Raw genomic sequence first — 7,812 nt, 5'->3', positions numbered from 1 at the left:
AACTGCACTTCCAGAGAGTGGAGGGTGTCAATGAAAGTGGAAAATGACTTGGGCGGGAAACAGCTAAGTGACGTGCGACGTTTTTAATTATTTAGCGAAGTGAATCCGCAGAATTGGCACGTGAGTATTTTCCCAGGTGACATGGAGTTTTCCCAGGAAAGGATGGAGCACAAGGTAAATATGCTTAAACACGCATTGGAAAAGAATCTACTTTGAAACAAAATAAAAAACGTCTCAGATTTGTGGAATAGGGGAAGGTACCCCACTCCACTTCTGGTTGACGAGCGTATGTACATTTAAGGCAAGTAAACGTGTGAGTCTGGTTTATTTCTTGTTCTTCAATTTATTTTTATTAGCCAACGTTTTAATCCTGGATGAGACCTTCTTCCGGGAATCAAAAATCTGGGAGAATTATCAGGCATTTTTTAGGAGTACTACTTTTTAGCAACTCCTCTTTCAATACTTCCTCATCCATCACCAGTGGAAAACCAGTGGAGTCTTTCACTACTGGTGGTAAATGAGGAAGTATTGAAAGAGGAGTTGGTAAAAATTAGTGCTCCTAAAAATTTCCTGATAATTTTTCTCCCAGATTTTTAATGCCCTGAAGAAGATCTCACACAGGATCAAAACTTTGGATAATAAAAATAAATTGAAGAACAAAAAATAGACCGAACTCCCATCTTGACGTGCCCCACTCTCCCCTAATATTTATAGAAGCGAAATGTTCAATCAGAATGAACACTCATAGGGAGTCAGTTTGCATTGTTTGTCTTCGAGAGGTAACAAGCAAACAATAAATTAAAAAAAAAGAATAAGCAAGAAAATTTCTCGATACTTTAGCAATTCATTACCAGTTGGAATCAATGCAGTTACAGTAGAGCCCCGCTATAGGCCATCGCTCTATAAGTCCACAATTTCTCGACCGTTCATTTCAAAACACTGATTTTAAGTTAGGTTATGTTTTTTAGTACGCGACATGCAATGTTGTCATAATTATTTTAATATTTTTGGCAAACTTAATTGAGTAGTTGTGATAATTGTGATCCATAATGAAGAGAGCGAGGACAAGTACCACAATCGCAAAGAAAGTGGATGCCGTCGAGCAATTTCAATACTAAAAGTCGTTGATAATTTTAAAAAATGACATGGACTATAGTGCGACCCAAGTGTCAAATTAGGAATCAAATATGGCCTATAGCGAGGATCTACTGTAGGTTAAAAATTTCAAGACCTTTCAAACAAATTCAATTTTAAAAACAATGTCTGAGAAATGAGTTCTCCAGAGATAGATTAACTTTGATCTCCAAAAAATCAAACTTTATAAAATTTTCGGTTTTCATATTTTTTTTGTAATAAATCCACCTGTTGGGAACGATTTTTATACTCATTTTTAGTATTCTCTGTTGATTTCAGCTAAAAAATATTGAAAATAATGACTTTTTGAAAAGATAAAAATTTTTGAAAAAAAGTCGGGGGGATCAGTTGTTTTCTTTTGATAATTTTTTTATAGAACAAAATGGGAAGCCGGACTGAAATTATAATTTTTCCAGGGAAAAGGGATTATATCGATATCTCTTACCGTTCTGTCTCCGAGCCAGTGACAACTGAAAATTTTTAATCTTATGAAGTAAAAAAACAGGAAGGAGCACGTAGATATAGGATAAAGTGGTACAAGTTGGACAGGGCTTTTTTTTCTTGATAAATTTAGTACTTCATTTTTATTTGTATATTTTTAATGCTTTAGTTTTATAATTTGATTCCTTGTGCTTATGGCTCGGGCACACCTTTTAGATCAGGAAAATTTCGTAAAATTGAAATTCGAAACCCTTTCTTTCTCACATATTTTGCATATGACTATCTCATTCTTGCACATACCAAATTCGATTAAGCTAAATTGAATTTGGAGTGATGTTTTAGTGAAGAAGAAGAGTACGAGACAATGAGATAGACATATGCAAAACATGCGAGAAAGAAAGGGATCCGAATTTCATCTTCATGAAATTTTCCTGATCTAAAAGGTGTGCCGGAGCCATTAAAAACAAATTTTGTACTATATTTATCAAGAAAAAAATCATGTCCAACTTGTACCGGCGAATTGTCCAACTTGTAACACTATGTCCAACTTATATCACTTTACCCTATCATAAGACAAAAAAAAACAAGAAAATTTTGGAATAATTCCTTTTATTGGATTTTTATTATTTTCTCTCTTTTTCCTCTTTTTTTTTTAATCTACAAATAATCCTTCTTCCGCATTCTCTCTTCTTGAGGTACATAAATTTTAGCAAAAATTAACAAATTTCCACTAAATTCTTCTAAATACTAAAAGTTTTATTTTTCAATTTCTTTATCAAAAAATCTCCCATCGAACATATAGATAGAACGTAAATATTTTAACAATAATTACATGCCTTTATCTATTGAAGCGCCAAAATTGCAATTATATCATGATACTGTAAAATAGTTGATATACAATTAAACTATCCAACTATTGCTATTTAAAAACTCTCATACACTCAAGTATATACAATTTAAGAACAAAAAAAAAGAGATGAGTCAATTAATGCTGAAAGATTAATACAATATAGGAAAAAAAAATTGTTCCACTGCAATTTTTATCTTACCAAAAAAATTCACTAATTTTTTTTATCATGTCTGGAGTAGAGAAAACACATCTCCATTTTATATTTAATTTTCTTATTATTTTTTTTTTCATCTTCTCTCCCTCTTTCTAATAGTTAAGGTCACGCTTTGATCACCTGTATTCCTAGACACATCATCAAAACTGGGCGTTAGCAATACAATTATTCAATGCATTTACTCTATCATCATTCGATTCATCGTTATTTTGCAGAAATTAAAAAAAAAAAAAGAAAATCACTACTCTCATCAGTAAGTAAATCTTGCACGTCTCTCTAATCAATTTTTCAGTCTATCACATGACACGATTCCACTTCATTAATGCTCCGAGAGTTTTCGATGTTTTTTTGAGAGCAATTTGAGTGATTTTGTTGGCAATTAAAATTTTACACTTTGCTTAATTATACTTCAAGTGCTAAAGTTATTTTGCAAACTTCTGAAATTTGGTTCTTCTCTGGTCTCTCTTTCTCCCTATCGCAATTTCCTTGTATTTGTTCTATATATTTTCCTAATTAATTAAAGCGTCTGTGTTTAATAGTCAAAAAGAAATCTAAATAAAGCACAAAAGAAATTGCAAGAAAAGTAAATGGAGTGATCATGACTCTAATGTGATTTTTCATGGAATTTTTAAAATCTCATTACATGACGCAAGTTCGAGAAATATATTTCTACAAAAACATAAAACAATTTGTCTGGGTTTAAGTTTAAATCAAGCTGTGACATTTTGGTAAAATTTTCTTTAAAAAAATGCTCAATTAAAATTAAATTTAGTAAAGATTGTACTGAATTCCCAAACAGTTAAATATTAAACTGTACTATTTTCATCTTTTAGGGGGAAGAGGGGCACCTTTGAAATTGGGATTTTTCACCTATTTTTAAATAAAATTGAGCCTTATCGTGATATAATTTAGGTGCACAGATTGAGAAGCTAAATTGCATCATGGTATGGCTCAGTTCCACTTAAACATAGGAGAAAAATCCCAATTTCAAAAGTGCCTCACTTTTAAATGTGCCCCACTTCCCCTATCATGATGTAATTTAGCTTCTCAATCTGTTTGTGCAACTAAATTATTTCACGAAGAGGCTCAATTTTATTTAAAAATAAGTGAAAAACCCAATTTCAAAGTTAACCCATTTTCGAAGGTGCCCCACTTCCCCCTATACAATTTTAATTTATCAATTTTTTCTATAATACCACATTATTCTAAATTAAGATCTTTTAATTTATGTTAACAACAATATTTTAAAGAAAATCGCAAATTCTTACTAATTGAAAGTACCTAAATGGCCTAAATGCTCTTAACAAGGACAAAGTGAAAAAGTTACAGTAGACTCTCTCTCAATCGGGCATATGGAGCAAAATGTCATCCAAATTATCGAGAGATTCGGGCATCAAAGACATTTTAAATTCCACAAAAGCGCTCAATTATAAAGAATCACTATAAAACAAGAGAAACTACAGTGAATTTGAGCAAATTTACTTCAAAATCAAACGTAAAAATCATCAAGAACATTTTTCGCCAGAGTAAAAAAGAGTCGATTGAGCGAGAGTCTACTGTATAAAAAAACACATCAATGAGGAATGGTAGTGATTTATGATTAATTTTAAGTTATTTTCTCAACAAAATGCAAGTTTATTGAACAAATGGGTGGTAAAGGATCCCAGGCTTTGCGAAGTACTCGAACTCGCGATTTAGATGCTATATATCTTTTGAATCATTTATCGTTTGCCTGTTCTCAACCGATTTTAAGCGATTCATAAATCACTGAAAACATTGCCCAAAATACACTTAAGAAGTAATATAATTTAATTACGAATAAAAATTAGTTATAGGTTATGAACTAGGATATTACCGGTTCAGAACTGATTGGAACCAGTGCAGTTTTATGGGAATGGGGTGACTCCTCCGACGAATGGCGTTGGTACGTCTAGTAGGGGAAGGTTTTGCACCTTCGTAATGTTGCAGCTTCATAAAAGTTGATTTTTTTCCAAGTTACTAAATGAATTTCATCCATGGACATATAATCTAAAAGCTAGTCCTACATCTCACATTTCCTGACAAACTTGGAAGCCTAGGTCTTTTTTCTTGGGTCAAAAGGCGAAAATAAAAAAATCGTGATTCTGATGTGTAATATTTTATGCATTTTTGCACACTGCAAGTGCCTTTTCGAAAAAAGCAACTATTCCAGGTTGTAGAGGGTTTATTAGGGCTAATATTAACCATGAAAATCTTTTGCTTGAAGGGGGTAATTTTTGTGGGTGGAGGAAAATTCATAAAAATTACCACCCTTGCAGCTCAGGAAAATGGAATTTTGCAGCTTCGTAAAACATCTGTCAAAATTATTGACCACCGAATTTGAGAAGTACTCACTGTTTTGGGTCATACTATGCACGCCGCTTGGGATATTTGACTCATCAGAGATTCTACTGAATAAATTCACAAGAAAATTGGGATATTAAACAATTTTCACTAAAATCTCGAAGGAAAACACGCACTTCCCCATCAAAATGAGACTTCATCAGATGTTTTTATTTCACTTCTGTCAAATTAAGCATTAAGCCTGAATCTGCTTATGGTAGGTGTGATTCTTTCATTGCCCATGCGGTGAGCTTTGAACATTTTTTGTACAATTTGCTTTGTTTTTAAGTGGAATTTTTCGCATTTTACTTTAAATTAATCACTTCACTGGTAATTCTAAGAATCACTGATGTTCAAAAAATGTTCTGTAAGACAGATTCGCGGATTACAATAGGTGTGAGTTCTACTTTCTGATTTGTGCAGTGTTGAAACTAGACTACTTATGGTAGATATGATTCTTTAATTGCCACTTCGATGTATTTTGAGTATTTCTTATTCAATTTTCCTTGTTTTAAAGTCGAACTTCCCACATTTCATTTTAAATTGGTGGCTGGTCATTTTTAAAATCAGTTATGTCCGAAATATGTTCTGTAAGACCCATCGGAAGTGTTAGAGAAAATCTGAGGATTACATTAGGTGTGATTATGAGAGAATCATATCTAACCAAGCTCTTAACTGACTGTCAGAATGCAGGGAAAAATGGTTTTCGGAGTGTCAAAAAACATGTGTTAGAAAAATAGCTTAAAATTGATTTTTTAATGCGTGATACCTCCTACAAATAATAAAAACAAGTAGATGAAAGTTCCACCTAAATAGTGATGCCCAAATTTTTGTGTCCGGTGTAATGTTTTCGGGGAAAATTAGGCCTACAGAGGTGGAAAAAAGTGGTACGAAGCTGAGTTAACCAGGGCACATTCGTAAAAAATGGCGCTACATTTTCATTTTCCTGTAGAGGAAAATCTAAGGACTTCCAAGAATTTTGTGAGGCAGAATTATGAATCCAATAAGAGATTTTTTTTGACATAGTGATATAATTGATTCGGTTTGTGTGGCATTCAGTAAAAAATCTTAAATCTTGGATTCCTTTTTTAGTACGAAGGTTCAAAACCTTCCCCTAATCCAAAACCACATTCTTTTCTTACTTAAATTAAAAGCTTTGCATATGTCTATCCCACTCTTTCGGACTCTTCTTCTTCTTCTTCTTCTCTTAAGCGTCATAACAAATTCAATTTAGTTCAGTCCAATTTTAACACCGAAATAGTGGGACACTTATGCATTTTTTTTGTGACAGAAAGGGACGTGAATTTTGATTTCAAGAAATCATACCGAGCTAAAAGCTGTGCTATAGCATTACTGACTAAAAAATTATATCTCTCTTTTGACTATTGGTTTGTGTATCTGTTAAACGTTCTTGTGGGTCTATTTCTGAGAGAAATTAGTTAGCCAAGACACATACTAATTGTCTTTCCTGCAATATTGAAACACGTACCATTCCTCTTTCGCATCTTTTTTTTTTAACCAAAGTTAAGTAATTTCAAACATTAAATTAAAACTTTAGAAAAAACAACCTGCTTACAAGTGTTAGGTAACAATTAAACAAATAAATTATCACGGAAAATCTCAAGTACTTATTTAACATCATGTAAAAAGTCTGACACTACACTGTAGGGGGGTACTTTTCCAGATATTTTCTTGCCAAAGAAAAACTAGGTGAGAAAAACACTCTAAAAACTTTTTCATATTAAACAGTGTTTCTGCAAGAAGTCGAGAAAATGTGCAACTTTTTCAAATTTATTGTGTTAAAATACAAACTGTGCATGGAAAGATTCTTGTGTTATTTTTCCATCTTCCCTTGCATTTTACTAGGTGAAAAATGACATGATCACTCCATTGAAAAGAAAAAAATAAGAATTAGTTCAGCAAGAAGGAAGTGTAAAGAGCATAAAAGAAGCCTTTACCGTCACAGAAAAATGTGTATAACATATTATTCTGTGTTCTGAATAAAGTTTGTATTAAAATGAGGATAAGTTCTAAAAACTGTGTCAATCGATATTGAAACCTCCGTTTATATGCAATCTTTATTCGTTTGTAATATTTTTCTTTTGTTCTTTACTATTTAGCGTTGTGGGTTTATCAATTGAAAAACTTTACTAATGTCTCTCGTGAAAGAATTACTTTTTTTTTAAGTCAAATTGCTCCACACACAAAATCTTCATGTAAGTATTTTAACAATCACATTTGGGTTAGTAAGAAGTCAATAAATTCATAGCTAAAATTGCAGTCAACTATAAATAACTTTCATTCCATTATTTACAAAAGTCGTGGCAAGAAATTCAAAAAAAAATTAAAAATAAAAGATACTAAGGAATAAATTACACGAAAAAATACGTAACATTGTCGTTTAGGAATAAAGAATTACTAATTTTTCACAATTTCACAATTTTTAGCAAAGAGACCTCACTCTAAGTAATTTTTTTTTTGCGAGAGCCATTAATCTCTATCTAAAAGACGAGAAAATTCACCTTTTTTTAATATCAATTTGTCAAGTAAGTCCGTCACAAGATTTCTATACAATGTTTTTCAATTTAAATATTTTTTTTTAAACGGTACACACAATCGTCGTAATAATTTTTCACACTTTCTCCCTCTCTCTCTCTCGCTCGACGTGTAATTATTATAAAAAAGCTCTAAGTGGTACTAATCACAATTATACAATTAATGTATCTCCATCCTCGTAATTGAGGAGTGAATAAACAATTTGTCCAACAGCATCTTTCACTTTTTATCTTTGTTTTTTTTTCTTCTCTCTCTC

Source organism: Phlebotomus papatasi, chromosome 2 (assembly GCF_024763615.1).
Source record: "Phlebotomus papatasi isolate M1 chromosome 2, Ppap_2.1, whole genome shotgun sequence".
Taxonomy (NCBI): domain Eukaryota; kingdom Metazoa; phylum Arthropoda; class Insecta; order Diptera; family Psychodidae; genus Phlebotomus; species Phlebotomus papatasi.
This window is presented reverse-complemented; position numbering follows the sequence as displayed.